The sequence below is a fragment of the Narcine bancroftii genome, chromosome 14 (genome assembly GCF_036971445.1).
Source record: "Narcine bancroftii isolate sNarBan1 chromosome 14, sNarBan1.hap1, whole genome shotgun sequence".
Taxonomy (NCBI): Eukaryota; Metazoa; Chordata; class Chondrichthyes; order Torpediniformes; family Narcinidae; genus Narcine; species Narcine bancroftii.
In genome coordinates this window covers 55763352-55783286 of record NC_091482.1, presented here as the reverse complement: position 1 = coordinate 55783286, position 19935 = coordinate 55763352, and the positions used below count along the sequence as shown (strand labels likewise).

The 19935-nt window shown below is 43.2% G+C and overlaps 1 long non-coding RNA gene across 1 annotated transcript in view; it reads left to right on the top strand.

The window, feature by feature from the left end:
* The window catches only part of LOC138749201 (uncharacterized), a 38282-nt gene extending 21093 nt beyond the window's left edge, over positions 1 to 17189 (top strand). The window contains exon 3 of the long non-coding RNA XR_011348475.1: positions 17000 to 17189. This is a non-coding gene — a long non-coding RNA (uncharacterized lncRNA). The remainder of the gene's footprint in view (positions 1 to 16999) is intronic.
* The last annotated feature ends 2746 nt before the right edge of the window (positions 17190 to 19935 follow it).

Here is a 19935-nt window from a genome sequence, read left to right as displayed (position 1 = left end):
CAGAATACATACATGGCATCACATACAAGCCCGAGATTCTTTCTTCCTGTGGGCGAGGCAGAATTACCACTTAGTAGCAATGCAAAAAAAGTTGTACTCAATGTGTACATGTAAGCAAACTGACGGTGAAATACAGAGAGAAAAAAAATCAATAAAGTGCAAAAGTAAGAGTCCTTAAATTAGTTCATGATTGAGAAGCCGGAATGGTATGCCTTATGTTGCTGGCTGCCTTCTTGAGACAGTGCCTTTGCTGGATAGGAGGTCAGTGTCTGTGATGGACTTGGCTAGGTTTGCCTCCTTCTGTAGATCTCTGCATTCCCAAGCACTTGAGTTCCCATTCAGGCCACGATGCAATCAGCGTACTTTCCACAGTACACCTGTAGAAGTTGAATAGAGTATTCAATGACATGTCAAATATCAAATTTCTTGAAAAGTACAGGCACTGGTGTGCCGCCTTCATGGTTGCCTCTATGTGTTGGCTCCAGCCGAGGTCCTCTGATGTGTGTACTTACCCTCTTCACTGTCATCCCTATATTCTACAGTAACCTCCTTGTTCTTACCATCATTAAGAGCAAGATTATTTTTCTTGCATTGCACAACCAGATTCTCCATCTCCATCTTATATTTTGGATCATCATTATCCATTCATTGGTCAATGACAGTCATGGTACTTGTGAATTTATAGATTCCATTGAACCGAATTTACATAAGAAATAGGAGCAGGTGTAAAGCCTATCGATCCTACTGCACCATTCAATGTGATCGTGGCTGATCTGTTGATAAGCTCATCTCCACCTACGTGCTGTTTCCCTTACTCTGTGCAGATCAGTCACTGTGCTCCAGTATATCCGTGTTACTTGAGCTCTGGGAATTCTTTATGCTGGCGTACTCCAGTGGCCATGTTCTGTTACTTTGCATCCTTGATGTGTATAGTTAATAAATTAAATTTGAAGTTGCTTTCATTTATCTAAACTCATAACATTGTCAGAAGTGAGATGTCTCTGACTTCTCAAGGTTAATGTTTTTTTGTCCGGGAATTGTTATTTTTTTCTGAGTGAGGACATCACAGCTAAATAGTGAATATGGCGGATGGATTCCGGAGGCCTAACATATTTGTCTTTGATGGTATCATCACCGAAAACTAGTAGATCTTTGATCAAGAACATGATATTTTTGTTGACAAGCTAGTCCATACTCGATCATACCTTCTCCACAATCTAGGAGGACTGGAGGCCATTGAATGTGAATGGTCTTTCGTGTATGCGAAAGAAGTGAGAGATCTCGGCGAGAAAGGACCAATCCTCATTCCCGCAGAATCCAAAGAGGATTCTGAATGTCCCAAGAGAAAATTTAGAAAGGTGTGCAACACGCAAACCAACGTTACTATGGAAAGACACAAGTTCAACACATGACATCAGAAAGCTGGTGAGACATTTGACTCATATATCAGTGATTTAAGAATCAAAGCAAAATGCTGCAGCTTTGGAGTTCTCTGTGAGGAGCTTATTAGCGATGGACTAGTTTGTGGTATTAATAATGACTATATGAGAAAGGTGCTACTGTGTGATAGTGATTTGACATTAGCTAAGGCTAACGCCATCTGTCACACTCATGAGGTGATCGAAGAGAACAAAACACTGGCTTCTCCACAGCACCCGGCCACAAATGTTGATGAGGTCCAGGCTAAGTTCATAAGAAAACAAAAGAATGAGACAAAAATTAAGATACAGCCAGAAAAATTGTAACACCGTTTATTGCTAACTGCAATAACTGTGGAGATGAACATGCACCAAAAAAAAACCAGATGTCCAGCGTTTGGTCAACAGCGCCATGTCTGTAACAAATGGAATCATTTTTTAAAATGCTACAAGTCCAAACAACAGAGCTACAATAGGCGGGGACCTAGGAGAACTGTTCACCAGAAAGAACCGGACCAAGCTGATAGCGATACAGATGAGGCATGTTATATCGATGGTATCATTCTGCAAATGGCTGTTGATTCAACTGATGCACAGGTAAAAGAAAATGATGAAGCTTTTGCCTCTGTGAAAGTTAATGACATTTTAGTTAAAAAATGAAAGTCGACGCAGGTGCCAAGTGTAATGTCTTGTCAAAAAAGCCATTTGAGCGAGTAAAGAGTGAAGAACAAATAAGAGCATGTATTAAATCCACAAGCCTTATTGCATATGGGGGTAGCAAAATCCAAACAGTTGGTATGGTTAAGTTGCAGTGCTACCTAGAGGGACGCCTACACACAATGCCATTTTTCGTTGTTCATGAGGATGTTCTGCTACTGTTTGGGCTAAGTGCATTCATTCATATTCAGCAAATCATTCATCAGCTAAGCCACACTGAAGATGATCTGTCACATCAAATTTAAGCTGAATACAGCGACCTTTTCTCTTTGCGAGTTTCAAAAGCTACCTGTAACCTAATCCATGAGACTTGACCCAGAAATGAGACCAGTTGTTCGTCCTGCACGTCGCATTGCTGTGGCTATGAAGGACAGAGTCAAAGCTGAGCTAAAGAGGAAGCAGGAATTGAGTGTCATCATTTCGGTTTCTGAGCCAACTGATTGGGTATCTTCTATGGTTGCCATCAACAAAAAGGGAAAACAAGAAATCAGAAAATGCATCAATCCAAGTGACCTGAACGCTGGTCTGAAAAGGCCACCCTATGCTTACTGTGGAAGAAGTGGCCACACAAATATTGAATGCAACTGTGTCTTCAGTCTTAGATACGAGGAACCCCTTTTGGCAGATTTCACTTGACCACAAACCGTCATTGCTAACTACCTTCAGCATTTGATTTGGTCACTACAGATGCCATTCGGACTCAACTCTGCTTGTGAAATGTTCCAGCGCTCCATGGAACAGTTTTTTGCTGGATATCCCTGTGCAATCATAGTCGACAACATTGGAGGAAAAAATGTTGAAGAGTACAGAGCCAACTTGAGAAAGGTGCTCAACTGTGCTAGAGAAGTGAACTTAAGGCTTAATCCCTTCAAGTGCAGGTTCCGGTTGAACCAGGTCAGCTATGTTGGTCACCTTTTCACAAGTGAAGGCCTCAAAGCCAACCTCTCTAAAACAAAAGCAATCAGTGAGATGTCAGTACCAGGAGATGTCCCAGCTCTGCAAACATTCCTGGGGATGGTCAACTATCTTGGAAAATTTATGCCATTTTCCAGTTATCAGGAAAGATATACAGGAGGAATTGCCGACACATTCTACCTGTTGCTGATCCCGCACCAGCCCAGCCCAGTCTAAGTGACACTGACTATCAGGATACTGGACCTGGGTCAAAAGACTACAACACTCCCACAAGTGCAGGACCGGAAAGGATGGACATTGAGTGGATTCAGGTTGACGTGCTTCCAGCTGAGTCACCCTGAAACACAACTGAAATCTGGATGGAACCCACTCAAGTTGTGATAGTAAACCAAATCCCAAATACAGAAACTGAATCATGTTTTACAGCATATGTATTTGTCTGGCCATAGGAATTGATATTCATATTGTTTACATGTAGCAGAGTGTTTTCTTATGTTTCTCACTTAATATGGTCGTCATTTCACTTAATGAAAGTGCCTGCTAAATATTGGTCATTCTGTGACACTTTGTAAGCACTGAAGCTTAACAAGGTAATTTTGTCATGGTAGCATGAGTTAAGGAAAGGGGATGTAGATCAGACACTGTGTTTATATCTTGTATACCCGGGTTACTAGGGTTCCGGGTGTGATCATGCTTGCATGGCCACTAGCAAGGCCTTGATTATAGTTCCTGTTTTATTAGACTTGGCTATCAGCAGGGGGCAGAGACAGAGATTGCAGTATGTAAGATCTGTAATGGAGGCTTGCAGCCTCATTATATGCCTCATAGGCTGTTTATAACAACTTTAAAGTAAAGAATCTTTTTCGTCATCCATGTGCTGTCTAAGAATCACACATCACAAGATGAAACGCCAGGAGATCCTTTATGCTGGCGCACTCCAGTGGCCATGTTCTGTTACTTTGCATAAACTAGGTTTGAAGTCAATCCACTTACTTTCATTTATCCAAACTCGCAAATCTATCCAATCTTGTCTTAAATATATTTACTGAGGTGGCCTCCATTGCCTCAATAGGCAGCGAATTTCATAGATTCACCATCCTTTGGGAAAACCAGTTCCTCCTCAACTCTGTCATAAATATAGAACATTAAATTTTGAGACAATGTCCCCTGGTTGTCGTCTTACCTACCAATATAAAAAACTTACCTACCTCCATTCCATAGATTCACCACCCTCTGTAAGAAGAAGTTCCTCCTCTACTCTGCATTATATTTACGACCCTGGATTTTAGACTGTCCCTTAATTCTAGTCCCCTCACTAAGGGGAACAACTTACCTACCTCTATCTTATCAATGCCTTTCATATTTTATACGCTTTCATAAGATTGCTCTAAATTCAAGTGAGTGCAATCCCAGACGACTCTATCTCTCCTCATCCCTGGAATCAACTTGGTGTGCCTCCTCTGCACTTCCTCCAAAGCCAGAACATCCTTCCTCAAGTAAGGAGACCAGACTGTATGCAACACTCCAGATGTGGTCTTGGCAGTACCTCATACAATTGAAGCATAACCACCCTGCTCTTAAATTCAATCCCTCTGGAAATGAAGGCCAACATTCTGTTTGCCATCTTGATAGCCTGCTGCACCTGCAAGCCAACTTTTTGCAATTCATGCACAAGCACTCTCAAGTCCTGTATGGCAGCATGCTGCAATCGCTTGCCATTTAAATAATATTCTGATCTTCCATTTTTCCTTTCAAAGTGGATAACCTCACATTTGGCAATATTGTACTCCATCTGCCAAACCCTTCCCTACTCACATAGCTATGCAATTGTGAGTAGACAGGGAATAAGCATGCAGTCTTGAGATATCCTTGTGTTGATGGTAATCGAGGAAGAAGTTATGTTGCCAGTCCACACTGACTGGGGGCTACCAATGAAGAAGTCACTCTGGAGTTCCTTTATTCCACATGTGCATTTTACATTATCTTACACAAATACTCAATTTGCTTTAGTTTCAAATGGACTTATCGTGCAAAGTCCTTGTTTCTCTTTTAATTCTTTCTTATTTCAGTTTATTTCAATGTGATTATCAAACTGACCAATTTCCCTCATCTGTATCTGTGATATGGTAAGAATATTTAATCACACAGGATAACAAAGTTTTTCAGGTTTGCTTCCTGAAAAAAAAATAGGGATTTTGATAGACAACTTCAAGCTGAACTCAAGATAATTTCAGATTTTCTGTATCACTTAGGAATTTGAAGAAACATTAATTTAACTTTTATTGAATTTAGCAAAATAATGCCGACACATTGCTGCTTTACTGGTGAATTTTGTTTGTACTCAGCATCTGATGCCTCTCATTGTCAATGTCCAACAATAGTCGGCCAGCATTGATGGATTCCAGTTGCCCTGATTCCACTTTTCCATGGTTGCAATGTCCTGGTGAAGCTTTCCACCGTGTTCAACACTGACTGCACCAAGATCAGTCCAAGTGTGAATTCAGAAAATGAATTTGCAATGACATGTTCTTTACGCTAAGGGTGGTGGGGATGTGGAATGAGCTTCCGGCAGACGTGGTCGACGCGGGATCATTGGTTACATTTAAGGAATGACTGGATCGTTACATGGAGAGGAGAGGACTGGAGGGGTATGGACCGGGTGCTGGTCAGTGGGACTAGGAGGGTGGGGATTTGTTACGGCATGGACTAGGAGGGTCGAACTGGCCTGTTCTGTGCTGTAAGTGGTTATATGTTGCACTTGGTTTTGAATGCTTGAAGTAGACTTAAAATATGACAGGAAATTACAAAAATAGGTAATATCTAAAAATAATGATACTTGATAGGAATTTTTAAGGTGATCAGCAGCCAAAAAATGCACCCAAAATCTTTGTTATCTCGTGTCACTGACACCAAATTAGCCAGGTAGCAAATGGAGCTTGCAAACTGTGCTGGTTTACAAGAGGGTAAAAGTAAATTTGGCTTTGATAAATAGTACACCACATTGTGAAATGCACATCTGAACTATTTCAGAAGAATGTGAGGGGAACCCGAAGAGGTAGAAGGCAGCAGTTCTACTGAATGTATGAGGAATGGAACGCTTAAATAGTGCTTTACAATTCTCGGACTAAGTAAAAAGTCAGATAATAGTAAATTCAGTGCTTTGAGTGAATTCATGATTTTACCGAACTCACGACATCTGACTTTCTTCTCCCCTTTTACTTCACTCACCTCACTGACAAAGAGTTTGCAGATTTGTGTGTTTAAACTGACTGCACGGCATAACCAACTTAGTCTTAATGTTGGTAAATGACTTGGAAACCAAGTGCATCTTTCTTTGGATCAAAGTTCCTGACATTGAGTTAAACGTAATTTTCCACACCCTTTTTAAGTTGTCAGGCATTGCTAAATTGCAAGTTAATAATTGTGATGGAACCTTTCAGATGACGGCCCTATTCTGTAACTGTAACAAATGTAAGTCCATATGCTTTGGGTAATGGCACTGGTAATCAACGTATTGGCTCAGGCAAATGCTAGCAGCCAGCCAATAATGTTGTTGTTTCTTTTTAATCATTTGAGCTCAGAATTCTTTTTGAGAGCATAAGCAACAGCTGTCGGATTTCCTGTGTGGTGTTGGATCTTACTGAGTTACAGAAATCTACACTGAAATACTTGGAACACATGAATATCAAATGGAGTTTTGAAAATGGCAAATGAGTACCTTTTAAACTGGTGACATTTTCAAACAGCATATGGTTGCAGGCTCAAGGGAGAGTGCGTTTTTTGATGAATGTATCCCATTGAAGACTGAAGCTGGTGGTGGCCAGATGTCACCTTACGCTCTTTCTTATGAAATGATAATGTAAACCCTTTAGCGTTGATGTTACAGTAGGAAGCATAGATTCTTCCTGATCTACTCATCTTGGATATCAATGAAGCTATATATGGTAATACTACAATAAATGTTGGGTGTAAAAGAAAACCTGAATGTTATGGCTGTTTTGTATTTCGTTGATCGCTTTTCACCAAGGGTGCACTCTGTGATTAATCAAGTTCTATTTCCACATTATAAAAGTAGTAAGAAAGCAGTGGTCTAAACATATTAATGGTTCAAGAACATTTAGTTTCTATTGCTATCAAGATTTAGTACTTGGCTGTTAGGTTTTCAACAAAAATTACTTGCATTGTGTTTTCTTTTCCATCAGAATGCAAGGAGATTGCTCCAAAATCTTTATTCACAAAATTCCTTTGATTTATTTTGTTTTTTAAGATTTTTTTTTCCAATGACCGGCGTACAAGTCATTTTACATTTGAGCGAGAAACCTTATTTCTTTCTCTAAAATGGTCATTATGACGCAAGCACGTTGAAGGATGAATTGATTTGCAATTTAGATTTTCATTGGACGCACAGTTTTCTCAAAAGTAAGCTCTCTACAAACGTCTCAAACTACCATTAGGTTTGCCCTTGAGGCAAATGTTAGTGGAGTGAAATTGGAGGCTGACATGTATCTGTTACGCACCCAAAAAAAATTGTGATTTCTCAACGCATAATCAGCATTGTTCTCATATAGATTTATGGAACTATTCCTTAAAGTTTCTTTAGGTTCAGTGTTGGTTCAGTGTTAATGAGGAATCCATGAATCAGGCTTTGCCTTTTTATTTGCATAAAGTAATAAAACAAATGTACATGGTTTGCTGCCTATATGAAAGGATGACATAACAGTTAAAATTTAAAGGCCATGCTGCCCAGTTAGATCCGATTAACCTACAAAATCGATACATTTTTGGAAGGTGGGAGGAAGCCGGAGCATCCAGAGGAATCCCACACAGACACGAGGTGAACGTACAACTCCTTACAGACAGCGTGGGATCCAAGCCAAGGGCGCTGGCTCTGTAACAGTGTGTCTCCCTTAATGTCAGGCAAAATCTTTGTAAAAAAAAATAATTTTTGTTTTCTTAGAAAATAATTATATTACACATGATTTGAACATGACATTTATTGTAAACTGACAAATCAATGAAGTTCTCTTTTTAAAAAAATGTATATTATGATGGCAGTCTACAAGGTTTGAACTGTTAGTGAAAGATATTGTGTTCATAAATTAAATTATAGAATTAAACTTGCATTTATTCATGAGGGGATCAAACCATGATGAGAAAATAATTGATAACTAATATCATGTATTCTTTATAAATTCTTTGACTAGGTATGTTTTTGACCATTTACAAAGGAGTTCATTCACAGTTTCTGCTTATTTGTCACATTGATTAAGCTGCACTCACATATTTTGAGACCCTGGAGTTACTCATGGTCAATATATATTTTTTGGATATTAAAACCTCTTCCACGAAGGAAGTCAAAGGCTTTGATTTGCAATGAGATTTTCTGACTTTTAGAACTTTAGAACAGCACAAAAGAAACAACTGCATGAAAAATTCTGTTTGTGAAGGGGCAAAATATTCTGACCAAATGACATAAAAGCATCTTGTGAGGCGCCGGGCCAGTGTATTGGTACAAACTTGTCTCTGTGCCTTTTCTTCCAAAACACTATGTCAACAGTTCTCCTTCATATCTCCAGCAGTTAATTGCTCACTGGGACAAATTGTCATTCTCCTGGGTTTTCCCAGTTGGGAATTCAGCTTTCTGAGTCCCTCATTTCAATGCATAAAGCTTGACATTACAGAAGGAATAAAAAAAAAACTACTGAAAGGCTTAAAACTGAAGCATTTTAAACCCTTTTTTTGTAACTGTGAGGTTCCTTTCATAACTGGCAGGTTTACCTTCAAATGTTAATCTGAAGCAAGTTGATGTCTGTTAAATCACAGGCTGTTCTTGGATTAAACAGTGAAATAAAAGTTATTTCCGCAAATATGGTCAAATAAATATGGGTCACAAATGGGAGCACAAGTATATCCCGCTTTACGAATACTCCCTTTGCGCAAATTCACTCTGTTCGTTTTTAGGAAAGGATTTTTGCTTTTACGAGAAAATGTGGCGAAAGCAGCAAGCCACGCGCGGGACCTGAGCAGCTCCTTCCCCGGGAACTACGATGAGATGTGTGACGAATGTGCTATGATTAATCTTTAGTTTAATATTAAAACTATATTTCATCCAGATATGGGTTAATAAGTTAGTTTGGGAGGACAGGGCTCGTTTACATGCTACAGACATTCTTCAGCACTAAGACAACACATTAGCATTTTAAAAACACATGGTTCTTTGAGATAGAAGAAAGAAGCCAGTTTGAGACAAAAAAAAGACTGCTGATTGAAGTTAGAACCAGAAGATGAAAGGATTTATGATGGTTTTTTGTGATACTGAAAACAATCAGTGTTATCTGTGTAAAAGCACTGCCATTTTGTGACCAAGTGGGCAGACAGGCTGGAACCAGAAGGGAACCAGTCAACAAAGTTAATTACTTTGATTCTGTCAGTAAGTGGACAGAAATGCACACATGTGTCAAAAGATCTTATGAACGTCACAGACAGAAATGATGTCACATACCATGTGACATGAGCGATTTTCCAAAAATATATAATTGAAATAGGAGACCAAGAGGTCAATTGAAGGAAACTCAAAGTTCTGGTAAGTTGCAGAACTGACCAACAACTATATTCCTAACAGAAGGGGGAAAGCTGCCTACGTGTAACTTCTAACAAAAGGGGAACACAGAGTAAGTAGATTTCAAAATAAAAAACCTACTTCTGACTAATTTGTATTTGGTCGATCGCTTTTCACCAAGAGTGCACTCCGTGACGGTTTCTTTAAGATAAAGAGGACAGTCTTATCGTTTGGAAAACATATTCCAAAGTCTTCATTCAAGGGAAGGAAAAAAATAGATGACCTGGAAAGGCAGGTATTGTCCATTTGATAATTAATTTATATCAATTGTTTACTTCCTTTTTGGTATTTTATGATGCTCTTGGACTCTCATCTTTAAGGATCCTCATCACCCAGTCTGTTCTCACTGCTACCATCTGGAAAGATGCCACAAGACTCACACCACCAGGTTCAGGATGAGCTGCTCCCCCTCCACCGTCAGACTCCTCAACAACATTCCTCAATCAGAGACTCATTTAAGTTCTCTTACTTTTGTACTTTATTGATTTTTTAAAAATCTCTCTCTATGGCACAGTCAGTTTGTTTACTTTTCATTATTTGTGTAATTTTTTTTGCACTACCAATAAATGGTAATTTTGCCTCACCCGCAGGATAAAGAATCTCAGGGTTATATGTGATGTCATGTGTGTGCTCTGACAATAAATCTGAAATCTGATTTTCCTTGGAAAGTCCAGCCTTTCTAATGATAATTACATGTGCAAGAGAAATTTGTTTACTTGAGAAATGCTTGGTCCAAATACATGTATATTTATTAACAGAAATGTAGCTTGCTGTTGCATGGTTACTATGCATGTCCAAGCGTAAAAGTATACAAGCAATTAATTATAAGATATATATCATTTGTAGCGGCAGCTACTCTGCTCCTGCAATAACACACACAACCAGACGGATTGAGCTCAGCGAGCAGACTAGTTTATTGCATGCTGCTGGGCTGCACTTATACTCCCAGCCCGGACCTGGCTGAGAACCATGCTGGAGGGTGCTGACGTCAGCCGGGCATCACATGGTCCCCCAGCGTGGGCTTCCGAGCCCCGTGCTGGAAGGAAGGGAAAACCCCCGATAGTGCCATTTTGGCCGGCTGCCCCACGGCGTGGCTTACAAGCAGGGTTGGTTTGCCTGCCTAGTGGTGAACCGCCACACAGCCGTCCCCCCAGAACCGGCACCAATGTCCTTCTTCACCGGGTGGCCTCGGTTCTTGGGCTAGGCTACGACCACGGGCTCGGTGGCTTCAACTTGTCCACGATAAACAGCTCCCGCCTGCCGCCAATGTCCAGTGTGAACATAGAGCTGGAACACTACAACCCTTTTCGGCCCCTCATACGGTCGCTGCAGAGGTGCCGCAGTCTGGTCCCGCTGAACAAAAACGTACTCCGCGGAAAGCAGTTCGTTGGGAACGTGAGATGGGCGGGTGCCATGCCTGGGTGGCGGTGAGGGTTCGAATGAGTCCAAACATGCCTTGAGGTGAGGAAGTAGTTCGTGTGGTGACCGCTGGGGATTGAGGTGCGCTGACTAACTCACCAGGTAGTACCAGCGGCGCACCGTAGACCAGCTCAGCTGATGACACCTGCAGATCTTCCTTGGGAGTGGAGCGGATGCCCAGGAGCACCCAAGGCAGTTCATCCGCCCAGTTGGGACCAGTGAGGTGGGCCATGAGTGCCGACTTAAGGTGGCGGTGCAGACGTTCAACCGTTCCATTGGCCTGTGGGTGGTAGGCCGTGGTGCAGTGTAGCTGGATTCCCAACCTGATGGCGAGCTGTGCCTAGAGTGCAGATGTGAACTGGGTGCCCCAATCGCTGGTGAGGTGACCCGGGTCGCTGAACCAGGCGACCCAACCATGCAACAGTGTTCGGGAGCAGGAGTCGGTGGAGTCGTCTGGCATCGGGATCACCTCGGGCCAGTGAGTGGTGTGGTCCACCATCGTAAACAGGTAACAGTTGTCCCGGGCAATGGGTAAAGGCCTGACGATGTCCACGTGAATGTGTCTGAACCATTCCTGGACATTCTCAAACTCCTGTACGGGCACCCTGGTGTGCCTGTGCACCTTGGATGTCTGGCAATGGGTGCATGGTCTGGCCCAGCTCGCGATCTGCTTCCGTAGCCCATGCCATACGAACCATTCTGACACCATCTGGAAGTTGGACCTGATGGACGGATGTGAAAGGTCGTGGATGTGACGGAAGACCTGCCTGCGCCACTGCTGTGGAACCACTGGCCACAGGGTGCTCATGGAGATATCGCGCAGGATGGTGTATTCGCCGCTTGGAGTCGGGAGGTCTCCGAACCGCAGGCCCATGATGGCGGTCTTGAAGGTCCTTGTCTCCTCATCAGACTTCTGGTCTCAGGTGAACTGGTCAAAGTCGAGGCTAGGCGTCAGCGGGTAGATGGAAGGTCACGACAGTGCATTGACAACCACATTGTCCTTCCCCGCCTTGTGCTAAATGTCGATGGTAAATTCCGACACGAAGGAGAGGTGACGCTGCTGGCGGGCTGACCGGGAATCCTTTGCATCGCGAGTGCCTGGGTGAGGGGTTTGTGGTCGGTAAAGATGGTAAAACTCCTCCCCTCTAAAAAATAGTGGAAATGCTGCACCGCCAGGTACATGCCAAGTAACTCATGGTCGAAGGCACTATACTTTCATTCCGGTGGCCAGAAAAGGCAGCTGAAGAATGGCAGTGGCTTCCAATGTCCATTTATCTGCTGCTCCAGGATGGTACCAATGGCTGTGACAGAGGAATTGACAGAGAGTGCCATATGCAGGTCGGTGTGCGGGTGGGCGGGCATGGTGGCCTTTGCAAGGACATCCTTGGTGGCCTCGAATGCATTGCAGGCTTCCGGGTTCCATGCGAGCATTTTGTGCTTGCCTGCGATGAGGGCGAATAGCGGCTGCGTGATGCGTGTAGCTCCCAGGATGAAGCGGTTGTAAAAGTTGACCATACCCGCAAACTCCTGCAGTCCCTTGAGGATGTCCGGGTGTGGGAACTCCCTGATAGCGGCAACCTTCACAGTGGCAGGCGTGGCTCCTTTGGCTGTGATGCTATGGCCCAGGACTGCCTCTTGGCCGGGTTGATGGTAAATCTGAAGTCAGCCAGCTGGGAGAAAAGGGCATGTAGGTGCGCCTTGTGTTGCGCCTGGTCCTTGCTGGCAACGAAGATGTCATCCAAATAAATAAAGACGAAATCCAAGTCCCTGCCCACAAAGTCCATGAAGTGCTGGAAGGTCTGAGTGGTGTTCTTGAGCCCGAACTACATGCGCAGGAATTCAAACAAGCCAAAAGGGGTGATGATGGCGATCTTGGGTATGTCTTCAGGGTGCAGCAGGATCTGGTGATATCCGCGCACCAGGTCAACCTTGGAGAAAACCCTCGCACTATGCAGAATGGCTGTTAAGTCTTGGATGTGAGGGATGGGGAACGGTCAGGAACTGTTGCCTCATTGAGCCGTCGATAGTCTCCGCAGGTACGCCAGCAACCGGGAGGCTTTCAGGACCAGGTGAAGCGGCAAGGCTCACGGGCTGTCGGACCGCCAAATGATCCCCAGTTCCAACAGGTGTGAAAACTCCTCCTTCACCACGTGGAGCTTGTCAGGAAGGAGCCGGCGTGTCTTGGGGTGAACCAGTGGGCCCTGGGTGGGGATGTGGTGGAACACCCCATGGTGCGGCAAGGCAGTGGAGAACTGTGGCTTGAGGAGTGTCGGGAATTCATCCAGGATTCGCTGGAACTTGTCTCTGGGTGTGCTGATCATGGCCATCTGTGGTTGCTCTGAGTGTGAGGCGTCGAGGTGAATGGCCTGGAAGGTATGGGCGTCCACCAGGTGCCTACCTCAAATGTCCACCGGAAGCCCGTGTGCGAGGAAGAAATCTGCACCCAGGATGGTGGTTGGGAGGGACGAGACGGTGAACCTCCACATGAGATTTCGTTGGCCGATCTGGAAGTGGACTGTCTTGTCTCCATATGTCCGGATTTCTGTTGCATTGGCTGCACGGAGGGGAGGTCCACGGGGTTGGTTCCTGGACTCGATGGCCATGGCCGGGATGATGCTGATCTGGGCTCCAGTGTCAATGTGGAACCGCTGGCTGCTGACTGAGTCCCACAGGTAGAGGAGGCTGTGTCGTTGGCTAGCCATCACAGCCATTAACAGCGGCTGGCCTGGTCATTTCTCTGGAACGAGTAGGGCTGACGACACTTCTGAGCCTTGGCTCCCCAGCACTGGTGGTAGAAGCAGAGGCCGAGAGCGGATGCTGTGACCTTGGTTATGAACTTGGGGGTCCCTGTAGGGGCTGGATGCTCTACCGCAGCGCTAGGGGCAGGCTTGACGTGGTCGTGCCCGTGCCTTCCGAGAATCGTGCAAGCCATAGCTCTTGGGCCTTCTGGATGACCTTCCTCTGGTCGGTGAAGCTCTCCTGGACCAGCAGTGGCCGGATGTCCCCAGCCATATGGTCGAGGAAAATGCACTCAAAGAATGGGAAGTTGGTGTGATCACCCATGAGCGCGAGCATCTCATCCATTAGCTCCATCGGGGACCTGTCCCCCAGGGAGTCGAGGTGCGGCATCCGATTGGCACGCTGGTGCCTGGATAGTCTGAGGGATCCGGTAAGCACTCGATCGATGGTCTCATTTTTGTCTTCAGCGGGTGGGTGCTGAACAAGGTGCAGCACGCATCTGGTGTTGGCCTGGTACAGGGCAGTGACCACATGGTAGAATTTGGTCATGTCGGATGAAATCTGGCAGAGTTGAAACTGAGCCTCTGTGTGGCCGAACCAGGTCTCCGGCTCCTGAACCCAGAATTCAGGCAGTTTCACGGCTATAGCGCTGATGCCAGGCTCGCTCATGATAGGTTCAAAGACGTTTGAACTAGTCAGGGGTCACCAATTGTAATGGCGGCTACACTGGTCCTGACACAACCAGACGGGTTGAGCTCAGTGAGCAGACTTGTTTATTGCACTTATACTCCTGGCTGAGAACCGCGCTAGAGGGCGCTGACGTCACCCGGGCGTCACCTGAATCCCCCAGCGTGGGCTTCTGAGCCCCATGCTGGAAGGAAGGGAAAATCCCAACGGCGCAATTTTGGCCAGCTGTCCCGCCGCGTGGCTTATAAGTGGGGTCATTTCGCCTGCCTAGTGGTGAGCTGCCATACATTATTAATTATAAATGAGTCAACATGAAAATTTCACAGCAGAATTAATATTTTGGTTTGGGGCAATTAAAAGCTGCTTTAAGCTTGATTAACTACAATTGATTAATTGAATAATCAGAATATTCATTATACACTCATTTTCTGTATATATTTTAATTTTTTTTCCAGCAGGGTGTCCATATATTTTGGAAATTCCTTGAAGAGTGTTGAGGAAGAATTTTTTTAGAGTTAGATTTTCTTCAGTTCAAATAAATTCTTACATATCTTTGAAAGATATGGTCAAGGATGCATTTCTTCACGCAATTTTTGGAATGTTCTTTTAGTGGAGGCAATAGGTCTCAAGTCCAGATTGATGAGGGGATGAACATCTTCAATGGAAGAATGAAATGCCCTACATAGCTAAGAAACAAGATTTTTTTTTGTTAGTAGCAGTTTTGCAGGAAGTCACATGATCCTTTGCATTTACATCGGTTTTTAATTTTTAAGCCATGCAGACAATGTTTCCCAAATACATCCAATTAACCTACCAAACCCATAGGTTTGGGAGGACGGGAAGAAATCCAAGCAAGTTGCAGGGAGAATGTACAGACTGTGGCAGATTTGAACCCGGGTTGCTCTTGCTGTAATAGGATTGCGCAAATGTTTTAAAATGTTTATCTGTTTATGAAAGTCATCATGTTACCTTCTGACAGGCAATTCCCAATCCTAACCATCAGTTTTAAAAAATAAATCTCCAAACTTTTTCTTCCATTGCAGAGTGTAACATCTGAATGTTTTCTGGAAGTATGTTTATGTCAGAAAGTGAATTGCAGATGGATGATACAAATTGTTTGTAAAGAGATGTAGAAAAATTAAGATTAACAAGAATGGGATATATGAAGTGTGATGGTGAAAAATGTGGAGATTATTCACTTTAGAAAAATTGAGGAAGTGGTAAATTTTGACATACTAAAAAGTTCTAGTGTACATGGTCATGAGGGCAAATATACACAAGAAGGAATAAGCAGTGGAGACAATGTGTTGGACTTTATTACAAGGAGGTTGGAGCAGAAAAGGATCAAAGTCTGGGAGTCAGAGCAGTGCAGACTCTGAGGAACTGAGATCCACTGTTACACCATGATTGGCTGCTATCGGCCAGACACGCCTCCTGAGACTGATCCAACCCATAGCCCCTTCCAGGGCTGCCCCTTTCTTTTTGCTCTGATCAGTTAAGGAGGTGGATGGTTGTTTGACAGTGTCCTGGTCTTTAGCTATTAAAAGCCTGATTGTTTCACTACTCAGCCATTTGTGAATTATTGATGGCACATCAATCCCTTTGCAGAGTCATTTTATTTTTAACAATCATTTCCTTTTTCATTCCAAGCTGGATAGCCTCACATTTTCTCACATTGTAATTCCATCTGGCGACTTCAAGCTCGTTCATTTAATCTGTCTTTATCCCTTTTCAGACTCTTTATATCTATCTTACAAATTGCTAACTCTTTATAATTGACATGTCAGTTGATTTGGCAATGGTACACTTGTTCTCTTCTTCCAGCTCTTCATTACAGATTGTATATAGTTGAGGCACTCCATTAGTTCCTGATGCCCAACATGAAAATGACCTGTTCAATTTGACTCTTTAATCAGCTGTACCCAAATTTATTCCAGTATATGACCCATGAACCTATCCAGTTTTATCCTGCGAACTTTTCTGTGACACATTCTTAAATGCCACCTGGAAATCCAAATATGCTGTTATACATTCGCTACTTCCTCTCATCCAATCTGTTATTGTAACTTAAAGAACCCTCGTATGTTTGTCAAACATAGCTATGGTTTCATAATTTCTGCAAAAATAGGATTTCAACCATTTCAAGAACAAACACTGCCAGTCTGGTTAAAGGTGTAGATATTATGTGAAAACAAATTCAGCCAAGCAATGGATGGTAATGATGGAGAGAAACTGACTAAATACCTGCTCAAAATACCTGGCTATCCTGCTGGGGACTGAGTGTGGAGGGATTGGATGGCCACAGTAGCAAGTGTATGTTGGTTCTAGGACACTGGAAACTTTTAATGTAGTGGAAGGTGCAGATTTCAGTGAGATGAGACTGACGTGGAGAAAATACAGTCAAAGTAACAAGATCAATATTTATGGGACAAGAGCTTACTGTGTAATGACATGTCTACTGAGACATTTCTGTTTGTGGTTCTAGTGGGAAGAGAGAAACAGGCAGTGTCCAGTTGGTGACAATAATTTTGATGTTATGAAGGGAAGTTCTCCAGGGGAAATTAGATCATTGCACTCTTGATCTACTCTAATGCAAGATTTCCAAGTAAGTCCAAGAAGTATTTGCATGATAGATGAAACAGGCTACAAAAGTGGGTAATGCAATCAACATAAATTTATGACAATGTTTGACATGTACTGAATTAAATGTCAGAGAGAAAAAAACACGACATTTGATATAGATTTGCTTGAACTCTCACAACAATTTACTATTAATTAAATATTCAAATAATTTTTGCAGCTCTTGTAGCCAGTAAAAAAAAGTTCATGAACATTGCATAAAATGGTGCTTTACATTTCCAAGTTGTTAATGTTTTTGAAAAATCAGGAAAACTAATTGCGTATGGAACCAGGGTTAAGAAGTAATGTAACAGTCTATTAACTTTAATATAGATATGTGAGTTAAGCATATGCAGAAAACTATTAGCATAAATTCTTGTTACAGAAGAATAACCCAATGTCGGGCACATAAAATCACTCAGCAATGAGTAATGTATGTGTTTTGGTCATGGAGATTCCTCTTGGCTCGTCAATTTTTTTTTAGAAAGCAGCCAGCCGTAGGCAGAAGATTAGTCAATTTTAAATAATAGCATAGCATGCGACAGAAATGCGTAGATGTGGCAGCATCTACAAACTGTGAAGAAAGTGGAGATCTTGAACTGAAGACAGATTGTTGAGAGTTGGGGATCTTCTTTCGAAAGTGCAGCAAAGTAAGGGAACGGCAGCAGCCCCTAACAGAAGGAACTCTCAGTTACTGAAACGTAAATCAAACCTGGAACGTTGGCTACCATTTCTACCCATGGATGTTGTCTGACCTTTTCAGTTCCTCCAGCAATATTTTGCTCAAGGTTCCAAAGGGAAATTCCTGGGTTTCCAGAGGTGTAGTCAAGGAACAGCTAAAATGTAGAGATCAGAATCAGAAATTATTATCGTGAACAGGTCACTAAATTTGGTGTTTTGTGGGAGCATTGTAGTGCAAACATTCATATTATGAAGCGTCTACAACATTGATATATATCTAAAAAATAAACAGAGTAGAGGATGAAAAGTAAGGCCGTGTCTCTCGTTCCTATTGAATGTTTTCTCTGAGATGTTGCTGCAAAACACTGAACATTGTGACTCATGACAATAACCTGGTTCATTGATCATTCAGGAATCTGATGGCAGCGGGGAAGAAGCTGACCTTTGTTAGGTCTGCTTTGTTCATGAATGAGTGAGACAAACACCAGGCTGAGTCGAAATCAGGGTTCTTTGTTCTTTATTACCGGATTGTAACACTTGCGACTAACAATGTTAGTCGGAGAATGCATTCTGCCGTTATCAGCAAAATGGTGATTTTTTATACCCTTGGATACATGCTTAGAACATCATCATATCATTACTTGTCCAATGACTAAAACTGTTGCTATCCTTTCCCTGCTAGCTTCCTGCCTCTCAATCCATCAATGTCTCTCTTATCTTGTAAGTACAAGGATGCATTCACATCTTGTTACAGCCCTGTACATTCCCATCTCATGATGTTTTACCTAACAGGAGTACAAGGACACCTCCCCTTCTTGTTACTGCCCTGTACAGGGTAACTCCCTACACATTCCCATCTCATGATGTTTTACCTTACACCTTGTGCCGCTGAGTGCTCGTCCTTAGGCTCCAGTACCTCCTTCCCGACGGTAGCGGTGTGAAGAGGGCATGGCCTGGGTGGTGGGGGTCTTTGAGGACATTGCCTCGTGTAGATGTCATAGAGATGACATCAGAGTGAAGTCTGGTGCCTGTGATGTCACAGGCCATGTTAACAACCCTCTGGAGTTTTTTCTTGTCCTGAGATTTGGCGCCTCCATACCAGGCAGTGATGCCACCAGCCAGAATGATTACCTGTCTCTGTTGGACTAAAAACCAATCACAGGGGCTTTTCCTTTGCAGATATTGTTGGATTTGCTGAGTGTTCCCAGCATTTATTTCTGTTTTATTGTTTGCTGCATCTGGAGTGAATTAAAACATCAGTGATAAGAGGAAGAACTTCATGGATATACTCCAAGAAGATATACTTGGAGGAACGCTGACCTGTTTTTGCCGCAGGTACTTGATAAAAGTTAACAGCAGTACTTAGTTCACGGCATTGAAACACTCAATCAGTCAGTCATAACTTCATGGGTTTTTGTAGCCAATTGATGCTGTGCTTTCCTCCATTCTAACAGCGGTTAGTGCCACACTGTTACCGCTGCAGCGATCGGAACCGGGGTTCAAATCCAGCACTCTCTTTAAGGAGTTTGTACATTCTCCCTGTGTCTGTGTGGGTTTTCCCCGGGGGCTCCAGTTTCTTCCCACCCTTCAAAATGTACCGGGGGTTGTAGGCCCATTGGCTGTAATTGGGCGGCAAGGACTCATGAGCTGAAAGGGCCTGTTGCCATGCTGTATGTCTACATTTAATAAATTAAAAATTAAAAGAAAAACAGCTTTGAAATTCTGTGTCACAATTACAGTGTTCAGCTAGATCCCAGATTTCCCATTGTCACTCCGGCAATCATCGATAGAGTCATGTCACATGAGCAGGCCCGTTAGGCTATTACATCTGTGCTGACCCCCTCATTTACACGCACGGCAATTAAATTCCACTTTATTCTCCCCACATTCCAGTCAACCTACCACAAATTCTGCAACTTCCCTACACACTAGCAGCAATTTAAAGTGGACAATACACTTAATAACCCACACAGCTTTGAGATGTAGGAGAGCACCAGAGCATGTGATAGAAACCCAGGCCATCACAAGAAGAAGGTTTAAACTGAACACAGACAGCACCAGAGATCAGGATTGAACCCTGGTCCCTGGAAATGGGAGCAGCAGCAGGCCCTCTGGCCTGTC